General features: G+C 45.3%; 1 long non-coding RNA gene across 3 annotated transcripts in view; it reads left to right on the top strand.

Annotated features, from left to right (window-relative positions):
• The window catches only part of LOC128328562 (uncharacterized), an 82,823-nt gene that overhangs the window by 35,019 nt on the left and 24,463 nt on the right, over positions 1-23,341 (top strand). For all 3 annotated transcript variants that reach the window (XR_008309288.1, XR_008309289.1, XR_008309290.1), the window contains exons 2-3: positions 20,085-20,206; positions 22,770-22,844. This is a non-coding gene — a long non-coding RNA (uncharacterized LOC128328562). The remainder of the gene's footprint in view (positions 1-20,084; positions 20,207-22,769; positions 22,845-23,341) is intronic.

The following is a 23,341-nucleotide window of genomic DNA, read 5'->3' as shown; positions in this document are numbered from 1 at the left end:
GGCAGATTCCTTGGATCCGCTGGAGACTCCAAGGGGGGTCTTCAGTTTCAGAAGTTTTGTAAAGTTCTGGCTTGAACCAGATTGTGTTTTTTGCAGATAAAATCTCTTGTGTTTGAGCCGACTTGGATTTAGACCCCAAAATTACTGCAGTGTTTGAATCGGAGGTGTCTAGCGACTCCTCATATGTGGTCAGGCTGGATCAGTTCCAGTTTGTGACTCGTGAGGACGTAGACAACCTGTTTGGAATGGTGCAGCCTACCACATGTGCTCTTGACCCTTGCCCGACATGGCTTATGCTATCTGGCAAGGGGGCTGTTGTAGAAGGCCTAGAAGAGATCTTAAATGGTTCTCTGAGGGAGGGCAGGGTGCTTTCTTGCCTTAAGGAGGCAATTATTAGGCCTCTTAAGAAGCCTGCATGAGATCCCTCAGAGTTAAGCAACTATAGGCCTGTCTTCAAACTTCTGTGGTTGGGCAAAGTAATTGAGAGGGTGGTGGCCTCCCAACTCCAGGCAGTCTTGGATGAAACCGATTATCACGACCCGTTTCAGACTGGCATTTGGGCAGGCTATGGAGTGGAGACTGCCTTGGTTGGCCTGATGGATGATCACCCATTGGAAACTGACAGAGGAAGTGTGACTCTATTGGTCCTTTTGGACCTCTCGACAGCATTCGATAGTATCGATCATAGTATCCTTCTGGAGTGTCTGAGGGGGTTGGGGGGTGGGAGGCACTGCTTTGCAGTGGTTCCACTCCTATCTCTCAGGCAGATTCCAGATGGTGTCCCTTAAATAATTTTAAGATAGCAAACCCCCCCAAACTGAAATGAACCGTGGCGGGGGGGGGGGTTGCAGAGGCCAGTCCGGCCTCAAACCGAACCAGGCCAGCTGGTTCTATGCACATACCTACTGCTGGCAACAGCAAAAGCTGGGGATTCCTGTTACAACAATGTTTAAGAAGAATTTGGAAACATGTGCCTCTGAGCTGCATGACTGCCCAGAAGCACTTTAAGCCTTTCCATACCAGCCTACTGATGTTATACCATCAGGGCTGCTTTTGAACTTGTGCAGCAGCCCCGGCACATCCCTTGTAAGAGAGGCTGTTCACATGTGCAGCCAAGAGAGGGCTAAGAAGACCACTCTTGGCTGCACATGTGAATCACCAGGAGGTGAGCAGCTCCTGGCACCAGCAAACCAGCTTAGGGATCCTGCTACTTAGCCAGGGTTAAGTGCATGAGGGCACCCTTACCTCAGGCTAAGTACTCGTGTGTTGATGCTGTGCAGTGCTGACACAGGAGCAGGCTCCCGGCCAGCACTGGTAGGGTCCCCACAATGCACTCTGCACTCACGTGGTGGATTATGGGATTTCCAGGGTCCATGATAATGCATCCCAGCCCCCAAGCCTCCATACTCCCTGGGGAAGCCAGCAACTATCTGGGCATTTGATCAGCAAGCCCAGCAAGGATGGAGGAATCATTTGTGGGGAAGTTTTAGCAGCCTTCCCTGTTGCCTGCATGGTAGCCCTCTCACATACTCGTGAGAAAGGGCTCAGACTGTCTTTCATGCCAGCCACTTTCTTTTTTATGATGTGATAACCTGAACTGTACAAAGCATAGATGTTGTGGGGCTTAGGGTGGTATAGTAGGCTATGTTTTGAGGATAATTGATGTATGAATTTCTTAGGCTATATTGAACTTTTACACATGTTGCCACCAGGAAAAATAAACTCTAAAGTCTCCATACTACTTTAGATGCATTTCATTGTATTGGTAAATGTAGCTTTGCTTGGCATGAGTAGGGAAGTGACAACACTCACAAAGACCAGCAGTTCAAAACAAATGAACAAGAATAAAATTTATTTAAAACAGATGTTCCCGAGGTTCTGTTTATCTCTACAAGGCTGTAGGGTATTGTACTTGCTAGTGTTAGAAGGTAACACTTTGCATTGTTGCAAGGTACTCTGCCTTTAAACGAAAGTCCAAACCAAACACATTCACTGAAACCCAGCCCTTATTTCAGGCTTTTTTATTCTTTGAGTCACAGAACATCTCCTTTGCACCCAGACCAATAAAGACACCAGACACTTGAATGGAATTTAAACGGGGCCACAACTTCATTGATCAAATCAGAAAGAAGAATGGGAGGATAGGTGCTCCACCATCCCCCACAATGCAGAAGCTAACTGTTCACTGATCGCAGTGAATTCACCTACAGAGAACGGTGATACACCTTGGCTCCAGTCAGCATCATCCCTGTGGTTAATGCTGACATCTTAGCCAACCAATGTCAAAGCATCCTGCCTCAAGCTCACCCCCCTCAAGCCATGAGGTCCTTTGGGAGGCAGGAGAAACTTCAGGGCCCGCGCTCCTTGAGCCGTGAAGCCTCTAAGGACTGCCAAGGACTCTTCCTGATGCCAAACGCTTTGCTTTAAGGTGTTCACCAGAAACTACACTGCCCCCATTTACCGCACTGTGCTTGCCCCTGGGAGGGCCAGCCTAGCTTGGCACTTCCGCTGCCCACCAACCATCCAAAAACTTGGCCAATCTTCCCTGTACATCTGCCAAAAATATATCGCACCCAATGGGAGTCAAATGCACCCGTCCCCGCGAAGCAACTCGGGACACGGAAAAATTATGCCAGGGTGTGCTATAAAAGTACCCCCAACTGAAGAAACAAAACCACCCAGAGTCTGATTAACCTTCCTGCAAGCCTTGTCCACCTTGCTGGGCCTCAAAGCCCCGCCCCATACCCTACGCTGCAACAAATTGGACCACAGCACTCTAACACCCGGGATCCAGGTCCTAATAATATCAATATCACTGACAGCCTGCTGGGACACGGCCTTCCCTGACCTGTCTACCAAATCATTCTCCTCGAGATGCAGCAGGGGGATGCCAGGGGGCGAAGAAGTTGCAAGGAACCCCCAGATGATAGGCAAGAGCTGAGAAAAAAACATGCCCCTCCTACCAATCTACGAGATCGATGCTCGGCCTCCCAGTCCCAGCTGCATGCCCCTGTCTGGATTCCCAGACCCTTGTGGGCCCAAAACACAATAGAATGTCCCACTATCAGCACCTTGGCAGTCCGCCGAGCCATAGCAGGACCTGCCAAGAGAAAAAACAGATAAACTTCAAACATCAACATCATGCACGTAACACTTGTAGGCATTGGAATGCCATTGCCCAATCCTCTGTATCATAGGCTCGGTAAACTCCAACCTGGCAGGGGTTCGAGCCGCAACTATGCAAAATGTAAAGTGTAAAGAAAAAACCCATACGTGCCTTCTTTCTTTAGGGCACGCTGCAGTATTGTCCAGAGCTGAAACTTGGTCAAGGGTGAGCCATCCTCGTGCTAAAACAGACATCCTGGTGCAGAATTGGCCAGAGAAATATAACGTTCCAAAGCTGCCACCAGGCAAATTGAAATGTCCACCACATGGTGCAGGGTGATGAGCTGCCCTCTGCCCCTCTGATCAGTTTTTGAGTAATGCAGCTTTAAGGTTACATGCTGTGCAAATATGTTCAAATTGCACCTCTCAACCACCCGCTCCCTGGGACCTGCCCTGCCCCTGATAAATAGCCAAAAAGGCCACCAAAATGGCAGCATGGAAAGGGAAGACTTCAAAAGCTACATCACATGCAGAAGAGAGAAGGGCTATCAGGGCCTCAATAATATCAGGTGTGAAAGGTCACCGGGCATCAGGCAAAGGTGGGCAGGCCCACAACCAACCTTCAAGCATGTGACGTATTCAAAAATTTAGGGTGGTGTCAGCCAGGCCCTGTGCCTTTGAAAAGAAAGCGAGATCCACCACATAACGAGCCATGGTGGTGGAAGACAAACCAGAGGCTCTAAGATGAACCAGAAATTGCATAATGTACACTGGTGGGGCAGGCCAACAATCATCCAGCCCTACCTGGGACCTGAAGCTTAGGAAAAACCTGACCTTTCTATTGTATGCCAAGCTCGTGCTGGGCACTATGGATGACCAGATGGCATTGCTGGCCTCTACACGCCAAAACTCCAGAGCCCCGGCGGCATGGGATTCCTGATTTGCCCCTTGTGCTAGCTGTCGGAAATGCTCCTCCTCATCCACTATGCCGTTTTCCAACCCTGGGACGTGGCGAGTCATGAACATAATATTGTGGCTGAGGCACTGCAACACAAAAGGCCTAACCAGGGACATCACACACGATGACCTGGATGTTTGGGAGTGAATGACATGCACCATGGCCATGTTGTTGCACCAGAAACGCACCGCTGAGTTTGCAAACTCTTTTGCCCATATGTGTACGGCTATGAGGATTGGAAAAAACTCCAAAAAGGTAAGGTATTTGGTAATTCCCCGAGCTTCCCAGTCGGTGCCCCCCCCCAATATACTCCAAAGCCATGTCCCACAGCTGCACCTCCATGTCCCACAGTGCACCTCCATGTCCCACAGTGCACCTGCAACTCCACCTCTAAGAGCTGTTCCGTCCTCCAAAAGGAGACACCATTAAAGGGCAAAGAAGGACGCCGAAACTTGCAAGCCCGCCCTCATGTCTGCAGTGACCTGAACCCTGTGGAGGCCTGATAATGCATCACACAGGAAGCATCACTAAGGAAGGCCCTGCCCAGGGGCCAAAGGAAGGCATCACTAATGCTACACTAAGGAAGGCCTTGCCCAGTGCAACCACCTTGCAAGCAAAATTCAAATGGCCAAAGAGGACCTGAAGCTGGTGAAGGGTGAGTTTCCTAGCTCTCACACCCTGGTCAAGCAACCCTCTCAAGTAGCCAGTTTCTTGCCCGGCAACTGGGAGCAGCCGGCCAAGGTATCTAACTCAGTCCCCAGGAACACAAGCCTGCAGGTCAGGCCCTGTGTTTTGTCCCTGGCCAATGGAACTCCCAACTCACACAAATATCAGAAAATGTGTGCAGTAAGTGTGTGCACTGACTGGACCCACATGGGCCGACCAAAAAAAAGTCATCTAGGAAATACGCGGTAGACGCCATTCCTCAGATGCCATTCTAGAAAGTAACTCGTGTACGAAACTGTACACCCCATGGGAAGAGCCCTATCGACATAGAAAAGGTCTTGAAAGCAGAACCCCAGAAGGCTAAAGTCCTCAGGGTGGATAGGCAGCGGCATAAAAGCTGATTCAATGTCACATTTGGCCATAAGGGCCCTGGGGCCGCAAGCATGCACAACATGCACTGCTTCATCAAATGACATATAACGGACAGAGCAAAGCCCAGCTGGGATGCCGTCATTGACCGAAGAGCCTCTGAGGAAGGAGAGATGATGAATGAGCCTGAATTCCCCAGGGCGCTTCTTTGGCACCATGCCCAAAGGCGACATGTGCAGATTCAAAAGAAGCAGGGCTTGGAAGGGACCCAATACCCTGCCGAGAGACACTTCCTTCTGGATTTTCCTGAGAACAACCTGCTCCATGCCCCTGACAGATCTCAAGTTTCCCAAATGAACATGTGCCCTTGGTAGCTGGCACGGAATATGAAAACCAAAACTTAAAGCCTCTAACAGATACTCAGCTCCCTCTCGCAGGGGGTATTCACGCAACCACCCCTGCAAGATGAGCAAATTAATGAGACTATGTCCCTTTTCCTGAAGCTGCTGGTGCAGATTCCCCAGGGCCTTTCTTACCCACCCCTGGCTCCCTGTTTCCACTCCTGAAACCCCACATCCTGGGACAAGTTATACCGGGATGTCTGGTCCCACAGAAGCCACAGTCATGGCAATATCTACAGGGAGACCATGTGCACCACCCATCGTTACTGAACTCCCAACACACAAACTGGAATTGAACCAGCTGTTGGGAGGCCCCCAAAGAGAAAGAGGCCAACAGTGCAGGGCCTCTGGATATGAGATGCCCACTGTCAGCTCTCTCGCCCTGTATGGGTCGAAAGGGTGCCATGATCTGAAGCCAGAGCTCTTGGTGCTGCCTATCCCAGGAGATGGAAGGTTCCAGGATAGCTCTCTCATCCTAAATGATTGATCATAACGTAGCCAGGCACTGTCCGCTAAATCCCTATAGCCACGATGAATATAGCCGTCGAAATATTTTACCAGTGAAGGCCCATGGGCAGGCTGTACCTGCATGACCACACCCATGAAAACCATATAGGCAGACAGCCAGTTATCCCAGTTCCTATCGATGGGCTTCTTCTTGCTCTTCTCCTTACCCCTAGCCTGTTCCCCTTCTTTAGGCACAGCCTCTGGCTCCCTTGATAGAAGTTGAAATATGTCCACATACTCCTCCTGACATATACATTCCTTAGTGGCAGGTAGTAAATGTAGGTATGTGGGTAACCCGAGGAAACTTGTAAGTATGTGAGTAATCCTGCTAACTTGGCAAAGAGGCACCTTTTAACGTGGTGATTCTCTTTATTTAGCAGGGGGAGAGTAACTGGCCCTCTCCACCCCCAGCACAGTACCTCCAGTGACTGTTGCTGGTGTCTATTCTATGTTTCTTTTTAGATTGTGAGCTCTTTGGGGACAGGGAGCCATCTTATTTATGTATTATTTCTCTGTGTAAACCGCCCTGAGCCATTTTTTGGAAGGGCGATACAGAAATCGAACAAACAAACAACAAACAAAACACAGAGGCTCTTCTCATGATCAGTGTGAAGAGCCTGGATGGGGTTTGTGGGGACACAGACGAGCAGTCAGTCTGCTCCGGGCGGCTGAACCAGCCAGCGGGGGCTGGGGGGATCGGGGGCTGTGCGGCCCCCAGAAGCTCCAGCATGCCCTGCTAGAGAGCCTCCTGGTCGGGGGTCTACTCGTGAGTTGCCATTCTGTGGAGCCGCGCCATGGCAACTCATGATCGGAAAGCCCAGGTTAGCTGAGCACTCACTCCACTAACCAGGACTTAAGGCGGGGCAATTAAGTGGGTTACCCGCTTTGACTAAACCAGGCTCGGCTGCAAGCCCGCTGAGTCTCATGATCGGTGGGAAGTGGGCTAAGCACCCTTAGCCTGCTTTCCACTAATTGTGAGAATAGCTTCACAGTCAGTTAGCAAGGGGTGAGAGCGTGCTTGCGTCCTTAACTCCGGCTAACAGACAGTGCTTCTTACAGGGTTTGCCGCCATGCTGCCGGGAGCTGTGTGGCTCCTGGTGGTTCTCACATGCATGCAAAACTGGGCTGGGCTTCCTTAGCCAGGTTTGCCTGTGCATGAGAATAGCCTCGTGAAATAGACAACTATTCCCTCCCAAGGCCATCAACCTTAGAATTTCCTAACCTGCCCTTGGGATTTCAATGGAGCTACTTTTTCCTTATCATGCCAGCAATTTCTTCCCTTTAGGGATGAAACTAACAAAGGATTTTAAACTCCTTGCTCATTTTACCTGTATAATGAAAGAGCACCTCCCAACTTGCTGCAAGGTCAGGGAAAGCTTTTTTATATTTAAAGAATATCTCATGTCGCAAATGCAAATTGTGTGAATGACCAGTGATATTGTGCAAGCATTTGCACGTGACACACATGCCAGGCATTGTGCATAACTGTTCTTTCAGGAATAAAAATAAATTACATGTGCAGAAGCAGATTTGAAAAACAAGGGGAGATGTGTGTGTGTGTGTGTGTGTGTGTGTGTGTGTGTGTGTTTGTGTGTGGCTCTCTGGGCAGAAATAAAGGATCTGGCTTTGCATATCTCTAGACTCAAGCAAATGAATCTTGACTTGTCAGGCGTTGACTTCAGAAGTCTGGTTTGTGCAATTGTCTTAACACTATTCAGGTCAGAAGAGGTCCTCTGGTTAAACTTAAATAGTTTAGAACAGGACTTCCCAACCTGTGGTATTCCAGATGTTGCTGAACTATAGCTCCCATCATCCACAGCCAGGAATCAAGTATAGGTGGGAATGGTGGGGTTTGTAGTTCAGCAACATCTGGAGTACCACAGGTTGGGAACCCCTGGTTTTGAACATTAGATTGTGGTGATCTTCCTTAAAGTGAATTGCTTTAACAATACGTTGGTGGCAACAACATTATTAGCATTTTGTTATGTTGGCTCTGTTTGTGGCTTAGATTTTTTGAGAGCAACAGAAGCAGAAAGACATGGCTATGTGCTCTGAAAAAGGATTAGACCAATTCAAGGTGGATAGCTATGTCAATAACAATTGGCCATGGAAGCTAAATGAAATTTGGTCTAAACAGTGATTGGTGTATGCATTAAACCCAAACTGCTGATGAAGATCTGGCTTCAAATGTGTGGCATGTTTTAATTAACTGAAACTTCATGGAATAAATTTATAGGTGTTTTCAACTACATTTGACTGTATTTACATTGCAAAATCTTCATAAATTATTTACATTAATTAAACATTGATCTAACCATTCACACTTGCAGTTATTATTATTATTAGTATTAGTATTTATTAACACAGTCAGACAGATGTTATTGACTGGTTTGTTTTATCCAGACATCGAGTCCTTCCCAAGGACCTGGGATGGATGAATTTTATTGTCAGTGTTGTTGCTGTTATAGATATCGTTGCAGAATATAGGCTGTTCCCAGTAAAGCTGCTTTTTGTAATTGGCTGATGGTGATTTCTGTGGCCCCTAGGGTGTTGAGGTGCTCTTCAAGGTCTTTTGGAACTGCACCCAAGGTGCCAATTACCACTGGGATTATTTTGGTCTTTTTCTGCCACAGCCTTTCAATTTCAATTTGTAGATCTTTGTATTTGGTGATTTTTTCTATTTCTTTTTCTTCTATTTTGCTGTCCCCTGGTATTGCTATGTCAATTATTTTAACTTGTTTTTCTTTCTTCTCGACTACAGTTATATCTGGTGTATTGTGTGGCAGATGTTTGTCTGTTTGTAGTCGGAAGTCCCATAATATTTTTGCATCTTCATTTTCTTCAACTTTTTCAATTTTATGGTCCCACCAATTTTTGGCTACAGGTAGCTTGTATTTTTTGCAGATGTTCCAGTGTATCATCCCTGCTACTTTGTCATGCCTTTGTTTGTAGTCAGTCTGTGTGATCTTTTGACAACAGCTGATTAGGTGGTCCACTGTTTCATCTGCTTCTTTACAAAGGCGGCACTTGCAGTTTGTTGTTGACTTTTCTACTTTTGCTCTTATTGCATTTGTTCTTAGTGCCTGTTCTTATGCAGCCAGTATTAAACCTTCTGTTTCTTTCTTCAAGTTGCCATTCTTAAGCCATTGCCAGGTCTTGCTGATGTCTGATTTTCCACTTATATTGTGCAAATATTGACCATGCAGTGGCTTATTTTTCCATTTTTCTGCTCGGTTCTTGACTTGTTCTTTCTTGTAGGCCTGCTTTGTTTCATTGGTCTTGAATAGTTCCGCGTTATTGACCATTTGAAGTGCATCTTCTTCACTGTCCTTGATATATTCTTCAAGGCCTCTTTTCTCCTCCTCTGCTGTTTGATGGACTTGCAGCAATCCTCTTCCACGTGAGCCGCGAGGGAGGTATAGCCTATCGACTTTACTGCGGGGTTGCAGAGCATGATTGATGGTCATGATTTTCCTGGCTAGATCTTACGATCTAGCGTCTCTAGCTCTGCCTGGGTCCAGTCTATTATTCCTGCAGTGTCTCTGATAACAGGTATAGCCCAGGTGTTTATGGCTTGTATGGTGTTCCCGCCATTGAGTTTGGACTTGAGGATTTTTCTAACTCTCCTGATGTATTCCCTTCCAATTTTTCTTTTAACTTCAGTGTGTGTAATGTTATCAGCCTGGAGAATGCCCAAGTATTTGCAATGTTCTTTCTCTTCCAGGTTCTTGATGTTGTTTCCATTGGGCAGTTCTATTCCTTCTGTTTTTCTTATTTTCCCTCTGTTCATTATTAATGCAGCACACTTGTCTAGTCCAAACTCCATTGCTATATCGCTACTGAATATACAGACAGTGTTTAACAGTGATTCAATTTCTGACTTGGACTTTCCATACAACTTCAGGTTGTCCATGTACAGTGGGTGGTTTATTTGACTTGATGTTTTAGATGTTTGGTATCCAAGGCCTGTTTTGTTTAGTACTTGTGAAAGTGGGGTCATGGCGATTACAAACAACAGAGGGGATAGTGAGTCCCCTTGGAAAATGCCTCTTCTAATGCTAACCTGTCCGAGTGTCTCACCATTGATTGTTAACTGTGTACTCCACATGCTCATTGCTTTTTTATATAAATATCTGAATGTTTTTGCTGACACCAGTTGTTTCTAAACATTTTAGTATCCATGTGTGAGGCAATGAATCGAAGGCTTTCTTGTAGTCAATCCATGCAACACTTAGATTTGTTTTTCTTCTCTTGCAATTTTCTAAAATCATTTTGTCAATCAGTAGCTGGTCTTTTGTGCTTCTGGTGTTCAGACAATTTCCTTTCTGTTCAACTGGAAGCTTTTTGTTAGTTAATAAGTGTTGCATCACTTCATCTGCTATTATTCCAGTTAATAATTTGAACATGGTTGGCAGGCACGTTATCGGTCTATAATTACTTGGAACTGCACCTTTTGCTGGGTCTTTCATTATGAGATGAGTTTTCCCATTTGTTAGCCGTTGTTCAATATCACCTCCTTGCAAAATGTGATTTAACTGTTTTGATAGTTGTTTATGGAGGCTTGTTAGGTGTTTAAGAGAAAAGCCATACAGTTCATCATCACCTGGCACAGTCCAATTTTTAATTTTCTTTGCTCTTTCACTTATTAATTCTGGTGTTATTATTAGATCTTGCATTTGTTGGTTACATTTTTCGACCTCTTTCACCCAGCCTGCTTTTTTATTATAATCTATTAGTTTGTCCCATAATTTCCCCCAGAATTGCACTGTTTCTTCTTTATTTGGTGTTTCTATGTTTCATGCACTTCTTCTTCTTCTTCTTCTTCTTCTTCTTCTTCTTCTTCTTATTATTATTATTATTATTATTATTATTATTATTAATTCAATTTCTATACCGCCCTTCCAAAAATGGCTCAAGGCGATTTACACAGAGAAATAACAAACAAATAAGATGGAACCCTGTCCCCAAAGGGCTCACATTCTAAAAAGAAACATAAGATAGACACCAGCAACAGTCACTGGAAGTTCTGTGCTGGGGGTGGATAGGGTCAGTTACACCCCCCCTGCTAAATAAAGAGAATCACCACAGTAAAAGGTGCCTCTTTGCCCATTTAGCAGGGGACAAGAGGTCTGTACATATCTGAGAAAGCAGACCTCTGAACAGAGGCAGTACACTGCTAGTAAGTGTCTAGAATGTAGAAATGTGCACAAAACTGGTTTTACTTGTTCAGTTTTGGCAATGGTTGAAAGCGACCCACTCCAGTTCGAACTGGCTCAGTGCTCTACTGGTAAAGTAAAGGGGCAGGGGGATTTCTTAAGTCTAGAGGGGGCGGGAGGGGAGTCAACAACTACTTACAAGCACTACTTGTAGTGGTGGTGGCTGGGAGGCAGGGGGGCAGGGGATGGCAGGGGCTCTCCCCACCCCTGCCAACCAACCCCAGAGTAGCCAGAGCTGGGGGCGGCCTGGTTCTGGCCTCTGTGCACACATGGAAGCCATTTTAGTGACCTCCATGCATGCAGTTGTATGGATACCTAGGGAAGCCCCAATGGTGTACTTTGTGATGATGTCATCCACCCCGATCCAAGATGGTGGACGTGTGAACTTTTGAGGTGCAAGCGCACTAAATTGAGTACTGTCTAACCAATTTGAACCAAATTTGGTACAGTTGTAGTGAGTGACACACAGGGACACATCAATGATGTAGTTTGTAATGATATCATCCACCCTGATCCAAGATGGCGGACACAGCATTTGAGGTGCAAGAGATCTAACTTGTGGACCTCAATTTGAACCAAATATAGTCCAGTTGTAGAGGCAGTGAAGGAAAGTAGGCTGATTAGTTTTTACTAGAACAACTTGATTTTTCTTATAAAAATGAACAAAAATACAAAGAGAGGTTTTTTTAAAAAAGTAAAATGTGTCACATATTTAGGCTAGCAGTCCTTGGTAGTGAAAAATTGAGTGTGTGTGTGTGTGTGTGTGTGTGTGTGTGAGAGAGAGAGAGAGAGAGAGAGAGAGAGAGAGAGAGAGAGAGAGAGATTTTCACTCATTCATTCCACTATTCAAATGCTTGATGTGGCCTTTTCTCATTAAGTACAATGTTGAATCTTGGTGTCATTAATAGAAGCCAGGAGGGCTCTCTTTTTTGATTCACTGCACAGCATGTTAGCTCTGAAGCACTGAGAAACATTGCCAGTCTTTCAAGCCCCTTTCTAACAGCTCTGATTTATCATAGCTTTTTCCAAATGTGGATGGAGCAATTCCATGCATGACTGATTGATTTAAGGGAGTATTTATGTCAAGCACCATGGCACAGGGATGTTATTGCATTTCCACCCCCTGCCAGAGAAGAATCTAACACTTTTTTTCACTGCTAATAATTCTCTCTTTTGCCTGTGGCTAAGGTTTAGAGTGCCTTCAAGTATCTGCTATTGCCTGCAGGGTTTTTGAATCTTTATACATGTTCTGCTCTGTTCTTTCGGAACATTTTATATCCAGGACTCCAGATAAGAGGCCAAATATTTATCTGATGGTTTGCAAGTCTTTAGTATTAAGGAACAAACATCTTTCAAAGAAGAATGGCAGTACTATCTTCGTTTTCTGTAATGAGACTTTGGAGTAAAAACTATGAATGCGCTGATATGCTGTTCTCTGTAGTTCATGACTTTACATACTTGTATGCATACTTACACAAAGGGGTTTGAAAGCTCAAGAATGCAGTGATTGTATACATATAAGTTTAAAATTAATACAATGTGACCTGTGCTTCTGAAAGCTTTTGCAGAAGAATAATTAAAAAAAAACTGGGTCCCATAGAACATTTGTTGTTGCAAAACAGTTTATAATTTGTTTACTACAAAGTAAACAAAAGTTCTCGAAGTGGTTTATGTAACAAAAGGTATGGGGGGAAATGGTATCCTGTCCCAGAGGAGAGCTGGTCTTGTGGTAGCAAGCATGACTTGTCCCCTTAGCTAAGCAGGGTACACTCTGGTTGCATATGAATGGAAGACTTGATGTTTGAGCGCTGTGAGATATTCCGCTTAGAGGTTGGGACCACTCTGGAAAGAGCAGAAGGTTCCAAGTTCCCTCCCTGGCATCTCCAAGACAGGGCTGAGAGAGACTCCTGCCTGCAATATTGGAGAAGCCGCTGCCAGTCTGGGAAGACAATACTGAGCTAGATGAACCTATGGTCTGACTCAGTATATGGCAGCTTCCTATGTTCCTATGATCACGTCAGTGTTAAAACAAGCTGCTAGAAATAGATGGGGGGCGGGATTAATAAGAAAATATCTTTTAAAATATAAATCTGTGTTTAAAACTTTAAAGAGCCAAGTGAGCAAAGCAGGACATTTCTGCAATCTGCTGCATTCTATCATGTGAGCTCCTGGGGCATTACCCATGCCATAGATTTGACCTCAAAATTCTGAGTGTTGCTCCACTGAGCTCAAAACTATGTACATTATAGTATGCTAACTATGCATGGAGGCATGCATGATAAGAGGTATAGCTAGGACTGTTGGGAACATTTCTAGCAATATATGTGTTTTCTAGCAAAATGAACTCCTCAGGATTGAGACACTTTTTTGTTGTGTTAACAGCAACTTTACCACATAATCACCATTCTGTGGATATGGCATTTTGGCAACTTTTAAATACATATCACTCTATTAGAAAGTCTGCCTCTTTGATGAAAAAACAACTGAATTTGGAATTTGAAAATGTGCTGAATAGTTGCTGGATATCCACAAAATTTAATATAGTTAAATAGTAGGTCAGTGCAAGGAAATTTCTGTTGTAAAGAAATTTCTCTTGTAAAGAAACAGAAGCAGCAGCAGTAGCAGTAGCTACCATGGAGGTGTCCAAAGAGGTGCACTTACCACCTCTCCCTTACCCTTAGGGTATGAATTGTTGCACTCTGTACTGGGCTGAGTGCCTCCTTTAACAATGACTGCATTTGCACATAATGCAGAACTGAGGGTCCAATGGACCCAAAGTTCTGCTCCCACCCCCCTCTCCTATCTGAATTCTGATGTAACGGGAATCAGGCTCTCTGCAGTCAGAGAAACTGCAGAGAAGAGGGGCAACTGGCTGTTTGGACCTCCTTCTTGCATGAAGGACAGCCTGCACAGCCAATCACAGCCAGAGAGATGGAGGAACTTCCTCCTACAACTCCGGTTTCAGACAGATGAGCCTTCAGTTCAGCATTCACATGCTGTTAACCTCGGGTTAGGGTGGCGAAACTCACAAAAACCCAAGGGCTCAGATAGGAGATGCGGAGTGAAACTTCAGGTTGCTCCCCATGTGGAACCGGAGTTTCACCAGGGTGTCCTGTATGCAGGTTTGGCAACCTCCCCTGCAACTCCGGTTTCGTGTTTCATGAATGGGCTCAGTGTCTGTTGTTCCAGCATGAACACAGCGCCACTCTTTCTCCTCGGGTGTGCATGGCACATTCCTGATTGTTCTAGTCCAGGCACACACCCTCCCAGGCTGGCGGCAGAAGTGAAGGGTGGGGGGCACTGGGAACATTGTGGTGTGCCTGGCCAGTTCTGGGCTGGATTTGGCAGTGGCAGTTTTCTGGTTAAATCTTATTATTTATTTATTAAGTGCATTTTGATACTGCCCTAACTCAAAGTGTCAGGGTGTTTTTTTCTGGGTCAAATCTTGTAGGTAGTTGCAGTGAAAGAAGGCCTTGGCAGTAGTGCCCTTTTCGAAAGGGAGAGACAAGGCCCTGATCTAGTGGTCACAAGCATGAATTGTCCCTTTGCTAAACAGGGTCCACCCATTTTTGCATTAGAATGGGAGACTACATGTGAATATTGTAAGATACTCTGCTTAGGGGATGGGGCCACTCTGGGAAGAGCATCTGCATGCTTGCGTGCAGAAGGTTCCAAGTTCTCTCCATGCCAGCTCCAGATAGGGCTGAGATAGGGCTGAGAGAGACTCCTGCCTGCAACCCTGGAGAAGCTGCTGCCTCTTCAGAGAGACTGTCTGGCTGTGTGGGGTGAATGAAGTGAGACCATGTCCATTATGTACCTCTTCAGTCACTTCTGCCAAACCACTGCAAAGGCACCACTTCCTGGCCCATTTCCTATGCCTGCCTTCACTCTGAGCTTCTACCTAGTTGATATGTATGTAGTTTATGGTATGTATATACACAAGATCACACCCTTGTAGTCCATGGTAGCTACACTAGAACAGCAACTACCTCCTGGGTCTGCACTTGGTAGTTTAATAACAACAAAAACAAATATTTATATACAGCTTTTCAACAAAGGTTTCCAAAGTGGTTTATACAGAGAAATAAATCAATAAGTAAGATGTCTTCCTTTCTCCAAAGGGCTCACAATCTAAAAATAAACATAAGATAGACACCAGCAACAGTCACTGGAGGGGTACTGTGCTGAGTGTGGATAGGGCCAAAGGTGCCTCTTTGCCCAGTTAGCAGGGAACTAATATCAGTTATCCATCAGCCATAAGGGTGGGATAAAATCTGATGACAATAAACAGGGTTGTCAGTTGCAAGTTACTAGAAAACATGCAAGTCACTAGATGCAGGTTACTAGAAAGTATATAGTTAACCTGCTGTGGAAATAGGGAGACTTGTCTTCTTTGGCAACATGCAAAGAAGTCTGGATACCTCCAAGGTACATGGGATACAACATGGCTTGTTGACTGTATTGCTATGTAGGTAGAGCAGCAAGTATATGCACTTCATGCAGTTCATTGAATATTTCACTTCTGTCTGAAGGACAGTTCAGCTGAAGAGTTGAGAAACTTCTTACTTGCTGCAACAGAATAACATTGGTGCGTTGTTCTTGGTTTGTATTTCTTAATTTTTATTCAAGAACTTCACACAGTACCTCTGCCTCAGGACATCCTTGGTGGGGTGGGGTTGGGGGTACAGGGCCTGAACAAAGAGTGGTGGCAGCAGTGTGGAGTTATGGGGTGCCAGTGACAGTCCTGCCAGTAGCAGAGGGCAGGGCTGGGGGTTCACTTAAACAAAGTTACTTGGACAAAGTAACAGGTCTTTGGATATGCAACAATATGACACAGCACTGTGGAGAGAGAGAGAGGGAGAGAGAGAGAGAGAGAGAGAGAGAGAGAGAGAGAGAGAGAGAGGTAACTAGTGTAAGCTGGTAAACTCCAAATTCTGATAAACCTCTGCCCAGACTTCAGCCCTGGTTCTCTCCTCTTTCTGTTCAGTTTTAATCATTGCTTTGCCACTGACTTGCCAGATTCCTCCAGGCTGTGCTCTAGGTCAGGACAAGAGCATGCCTCAAATATTGTGAGTTGATACAATAAATTCTTTAGTGGGATCATATTGACTAGAACATCTGTTGAATGGTTTATGTTTTTGGTTAACCATAAAACCATGCCATTTTGTACCATAACATTGTGATTTTCTTTTCACTAGGGGAGGTAATTCTGTCATCTTAATGAAAGCAAAACATTGGTAGCAGGAGTGAACCATTTAAAATTAGAAAAAATCCTGTGGCTTCTAAAAACTTTTCATGATGTACTGAATCACCAACCAATGCCTAATTACAAGACATTGGCTGCCAAAAACTGTTTAGCTACAGGCTTAATTAACATTTTTCACCACCAGAACCAAATTAGCAGCACGCATTTTACCTATTTTACAATTTTTCCAGACAGTCTGCTTTGTGAACTACATAAGTGAACCCAGAAGAAGATGCTATGTATGGAGGATATGTGGCAGCTGTCCTCTGCCCCATAACATCTAGTGATGAAAAGTATATGGCACCACTGCACTCCTAGGTTTCTCCACTTCTACATCAATTCATTGTCTGCTGTACATAGTGAATGGGGAAACTCTGAGTGCTGTGACATCACATTACACATCACTTGAGGCTGTCGCCTCGCCTCATGGATGAGTTGCCCCTGTTCATCTAGATCTGGCCTGAGAATGCCACAGAAATAAAAAGTGAATATAAACTTTACATTTACCTAATGTCTTGCCTTTATACATGATGTTCATATTTGTTTATAAGATTTAACATGTAGGTGGTGTGATGAGTCTCAAGCTGTCCATCTCAGGAATCCATGTCATGAATTCTGTGATTATCTGAAATGTTAGGTTTTTCTCATGGCATTATGTTCATTTGTGTTATGCTCACATAGGACACTGCTCAGGCAGATGTTCAGCTGCAAGAGTAGCAAATCTTGTAGAAACTATCTAGGCTTATACATCTCTTTACAAAAGATAAAATAGTTTGAAAAACATTTTGAGAAACAGTGCCATTGCATCCACACTAATAAGGACACAAGGCATATTTGGGATATAAAAGGTCACAACTATATATGACAGCAATTAAGCTTTCTACCCATCGACAGTGTAGACCCTACAAACTCACAACCCATGGTGCGATTCTGGCCTATAACACAAAGGGTCTATAATGCAAAGCCAAAAACTTTGGCTCCAAACAGCATCCAGACTAGAACTGATGCTGCCCATCTTACCTGACCTACAGTCAGGTGTCCACCTTCACATTGCCAGCCTCAAGCCATGAAGCATTTTAGACTGGATCCAAAGGGGGACTGTGAGAGTGCACACATTTGTGTTTCACTTGTGCCAGTAGAGGGCACAATTTTCACCAATCCCACCCTCTGTTAGCAGCACCCACTTCATATCTCACACTATCTCTGAGGACTTCCTATCTCTCAGGGCTGGATTTTGGCTTTTCATGAGGGTAGGGGTGTGCATGGAACCAGATTGGCTGTTTTGGCTCCTTGGTTTTGGCCTCGGTTTGAACTGAGTTGTCTCGACTGGCTCGATGCTATACTCGTAAAGGGGAATCTGGTGAGGATTCCCCTTTACCAGTAAGGGGCAGGGGGAGCTTTCCTGTGTATAGAGAGGGTCAATATGTACTTATAAGTACAAGCCGTGGCTGCGTAGGCAGCCGTGGAGTGGTGGTGGCTCCCCCTGTATAGCCCAGGCCAGTTTGGGCCTGGTTTGGGCCTCTGCGTGTGGTGGAGGTCCCTAAAATGACCTCTGTGCATGAATGGAGGCCATTTTAAAGACGTCCACACCTGCACAGAGGCCTGAACCAGCCTGGGCTACTCCAGGGGAAGCCGGCACGGGTGCATGGAGTCATCGCTACTGTCATGGCTCAGACTTCTGACTCAGAAGAGTCAGAGCAGGAGGATTCGCCTGCTAGTGAGGGCTCAGAGGCACAGCAACAGGATTTGACAGGGAGACCAGACTCTGGAGCTGAGGATTCGCAACAGCTGCCAGACATGATTTCTGATGGGGAGGAGCCTGGGATTTCACCTGTCTTGAGAAGACGTCTCAAGAGGCAAGCTCAGTGGGAGTCACACAGGCACAGGAGATCACAAGAGAGGAAGCTGAAGTGCTGACTCAGGGAAGCCTGACTGGCTGCTGTTTCTCTTGAGCCATAAATATTTAGCAGTCTCTCAATTGCTCAGATACTGTTTGTAACTTTCACTGGCCGCAGACAGTGTGCTACTTGAATTCCAAACTTTTCCGAGTTCCAGTTTGCCTTGTTTATGCTTTCCTGCTTTGCTCTGTTACTTCCTTGTTCTGGTGTCCTTCGCTCATTTCATTCCTTGCTTTGTGTTTTCTTTTCATGTATTACTCAGTTATTGGTAGAGGGGGGTACTTAGTTCAGTTCAGGGGACTTAATTAATGTACTATTTTCTTTGTGAGCTTTTTTTCCCCCTTCTTGAAGTTTCGCTGCTGCTTTCTGTTATATCACAGGGGTAGTGCTGAAGGGGGTTGTAAATCCTGCTGGGTTAGCCGAGCTAACAGATTTACGACAACTACAACCCCCACCATCCCCTCTGTGGCTGCTGCCACAGCCATGGCTCATACTTTTAAGTACATGTTTTTACTCCCCTCCCACCCCCTCTATATGTAGGAAAGCCTCTGCCTCTACTGGTATAGGGCAATCCTCACTGGATGACCCCTTTACTAGTATAGCTCTGAGATGGCTCGGTTTAACTCAGAACCCATCGAGCTAAAAAGACTTGAAATCGAGCCCTACTCAAACACCCCCAGTTGGAGGTAGCAGCAAGGCGGAAGAGATGGACAGCCGCTAATATGAGTAAAATACTGGTCATGATTCTCTGGATCCAAGGCTATATTTTTGGACTTCAGTTTTGTAAATTCTATTGCAATAATTCTGACCTACCCATTGGACCTACCCAAAAGAAGCATTTGTACTGGATGTTCATTTTGCTGCCTGTGACAGCAACATGCCACTTAGAGAAACAACTTTGACAGATCAAGTCAACCAGAGGGAGATAGTTTCTGTTTCTCTTCAAGAAAATTGTCATATGGAGAAGGGCAGTGTTAAAAATGCCCTGTTTTTGCTTCATTTTTTGAAACAATTTGCTCTCTCATTGGTACTTTGTACCAGTAGGATAAGACAAGATTCCTATGTGTGACTGATTTGGATTCACTCACTGGCTCCAAAAAGAAATAAAATTAAGCACAGAGTAAAAACATTCTTTTTGAGCTAGCTACATTGTTCTGATTCTTTCCAGTTTGGAATTCTGAAACTATAAGAAATATGAGGGGAAACTAGCCCATTCCTTTACCTCTGCTGAACTAATCTTTTTTACCCCCCACCCTATATTTTGGGGGATTGGTAGGCTTTGAGCCATTTGCCAAACCTTGTCAAATGCACATCTAAATAATTATTCTCATGTGACAAATATCTATCTATCTATCTATCTATCTATCTATCTATCTATCTATCTATCTATCTATCAGAGGCGTAACGATGGGGGGGGGGCAGGGGCGACACATGCCCTGGGCGCCACTTGGCAGGGGGCGCCAAAAAGTGCCCCCTGATCCCCTGCCTTTGCAAAAAAATATTTTTTTTTTTGCGCAGCGGTCCCGGTCCCGGCGTGGCCCCCCCATTGCTCAGCTCTGGGCACCACGACCTCTTCATAGTCCGGTCTCTGACGAGTCCCCGCCCCGCGCCACCCCGCCACCAGTCGCGCATGCGTCGGGACGGAGGAGGACACGCCACGCATGCGTGTCTGGTCTGGGAGCTCGCCACCAGCTTGCACGTGCACTTTGTCTCATGCAGTGCATCGGACGGGCAAGGAGTGGACTGCGGACGGAGCGGAGGAAGGAAGAAGGATTTGGCCGGGCCAGCCCAGCGATGACGGACAAGCAAGAGGAGTCAGAGGACAAACAATTTAACAATAGGTGTGTGTGTCTTTTGTGAAATCAAATCTGCCCAGCCTCACTAGCGGCTAGCCCCGCTCAGGGGCGCCGGCGGGGAAGCGGTGGGGGGGGGGCTCCTTTCCAATCCTCCTGAAGCCGCAGCGGCCAGCGCAGCCCAGAAGAGCGAAGATCGTGCAACACATTATCTCCCAGCAGCGGCCAGCCCCTGCCATGGTTACCAGTGAAGGAAGGGAGCGGGCTGGGAAGGAGGGGAGGGAGGGGACAACTTCTGCCGGAGTGGTTTTGGTTTTGGTTTTTTTCAAATATATAATTCCTTATTTATTTTCCCTTTTCCTGCTGCCGGATCCCTGAGAAGACAGGGAGATCTGGAGAGGTTTCTTTCACTTTTTACAATCTTCTTGGCTGGGTCTGAAGGAAAGCCACTTCGTCCCCAAGGCTTTCCCCAACTATTGCTTTTTTTTTTTTTTTCATTTTGCTCTAACGCTTCGCTCTGCAGCTCCCTCTCTGCGGTCTCTTTGAGCTCCAGCAACTGATTTGGGGCCGATTGTCCAAAAAAAGAGCCTCCCCCCCACTCCAGTGCAGACTCAACAAACCCCAGCCACACCCCTGTACTGCGCGCTGCCTCCTTCCTTCCTCTTTGCGTCTGCCGGATCATTGCGATGCTCTAAAGGGCCCCGCCAGGTGGGGGCGGGGGCGGGGGAGCTGTTTCACTGTGCCTTCAGGTTTTCATTTATAAGAAAGGAGGGTATTTCCCCCCCCCCACTCGAGTCAGAACGTTTATTCCGAATGGCAGTGAAGGATGAGGTGAGAGAAGAGAATGGATTCCACACCTTGGAGGGAAGTTTTTTTGGGTTTTTTTAACGAGTGAATCAAGCACATTTCTCCTCCTTTTGCAAAAGAAAAACGGGGGGTGGGTTTGAAATGGGAGAAACCGGTGTTCAAACCCCCCCCCCCCACACACACACACGAGTATCAATGGTATCAGTAGATGGGGGTGGGACACGCAAAAATCCTGCTTCCTGCTCCACTCCCCCCAAAACAAAAGCCTCATCAACTGTGTGGGGGAATCATCTTGCTAGCCACTCTACTCACTGGAATACTGAATGCTATTTTATTAACTACTGTATTGTTAATTATTTTACCCAGACTAGCTTAAAACTGTTATGAGCTACTTTGAACACCTTTTAAGTGGGATATAAAATTTTAAAATAAATAAAGAAAATGCTTAATAAACCTGGAAGTCCTGCTCTATATCTAAGATGTTTTAAGGTTGACTATGTTACTGAACTGTTCTGATTATTTGAAATTACAATAAAACAGGGTGTTTGTAGAAGCTCACAGGACAGGGTATGATAGTGATAAAGATGGCCATTACAAATTTTTACACCATGTGTTAAATAAAAAATGTACTTCTGAATGTGGTTTTCCATGTAGCTGGTGCATTTGCATGTAACTCATACTTTGTTCAAATGTGTGAATCTTAACTCAGCTAACATCAGCAGGTACAAGGAACAGGCCTTTACAGTGGTGGTTCTATGAAATTCTCTGCTTAGCAAAGCTTGCCATCACTCTTCTTTCCTTGCCTTATGGAAAAAAAACTAAAATGTTGTTTAAGAAAGCTTCTAATCTGCCAAAGAAGTTGAATGTGATGTCTTCTTAAACTGTGATGCTTTATTCTCATTTTTATTACTTGTGTTTATTTTAAAAGTATATCAGTGCATCACTGGAAACTGTTCCTGTGGGTTTTTTTAAAGGAATATTAAATTTTAAGTAAATAAATTAATGTCTTCTAGGAATACTTCCCTTCTGATAAATATCGATTTGGCTTTTCCATTTATCCCATGGCATTGGTGTGCAGGCCTGGCTTAGATGCAAGTTCCACTTAAATCAGTAGGACTCTCTGCTGTGGGCAATATGTGTTAGCCATTTTTTTCTTTAAGGACATAGCCCGTTGCGTGTTATGTCACCTTAAGTGGTGCAGTGGGGAAATGTTTGACTAACAAGCAGAAGGTTGCCAGTTGGTATCCCCGCTGCTACCATGGCAAGGGCCCTTGTGTGAGCTCTGCTGTCTCAGGCAGCAGCAATATAGGGAGATGCTGAAAGGCATCATCTCATACTGCACGGGAGGAGGCAATGGTAAACCCCTCCTGTATTCTACCAAAAAAAACCCCACAGGGCTCTGTGGGTGCCAGGAGTTGAAATCGACTTGATGGCACACTTTACCTTTGCATGTTAAAGACAAATGTAATGTCTATTTTCTTACATGCTTAGTTGGTGCTTCCTCCAAGGAACATAGGGTGGTGAATATGGTTCTTTCTCCCTCTCCTCATTTCATCCTCCTAACACTGTGAAGTAGATTAGTCTGAGAAAAGATAACTGATCTAAGATCAGCCAGTGAATCTCATGGCTGAGTGGGGGTTTGATGCTGGGTCTCCCTGGTGTTGGACTGACACTCTAAGCACTATACCGCATTGGCTGTATGCCACACTGGGCTACTTGGAGGGAGAGTGGGATATAGACTGTGAAAATAAATAAATTGAAATACAAAAAATAAATACTATTTTCTCTCAAAAAACAATAATAGCACCTCTGCTGAGCTGACTGGAAGAACTGCAGGCACAACCAACCAGCGCTTAGTAGCAACTACAAGCCTTCTAATGTAAGTGACTATTAATGTTTGCTTTAAGTCAAATGCAATTTGATGTTTAGCAGTGTAATTTATGTAAATGAATTAATTTGCACACTTCATCATGTATTTCTCTAGTACCATTAATTGACTTGCATCATCCACAATTTAACAAACCTTTTAAAAAATATTATAGGATGATGATGTTATATTGAACATTTCTTGGCTTCATGTGCTGATCTTCATTGATGGGGGGGGGGGGGAGAATTTAAAATCTTGTCTCTGGGCCCACTACAAACTTGCTACGCCCAGACTTCAATACAGAAAGAGTTGGGTGTGTGTGCTGGCTCTCAAGAATTCCAGCATACTGGATGATGTTCTATTTAATATTGCTTGACTGCATGTGCTGAGTCAGTCAGATGTATGCTGGGGGGGGGGCGGGGGGGCGGGGCGCAATTTCAGTGCTTGCCCCGGGCGCCGTTTTCCCTAGTTACGCCTCTGCTATCAATCTATCTATCTCAAGCCCAGAA

The sequence above is a fragment of the Hemicordylus capensis genome, chromosome 5 (assembly GCF_027244095.1).
Source record: "Hemicordylus capensis ecotype Gifberg chromosome 5, rHemCap1.1.pri, whole genome shotgun sequence".
Taxonomy (NCBI): Eukaryota; Metazoa; Chordata; class Lepidosauria; order Squamata; family Cordylidae; genus Hemicordylus; species Hemicordylus capensis.
This window is presented reverse-complemented; position numbering and strand designations above follow the sequence as displayed.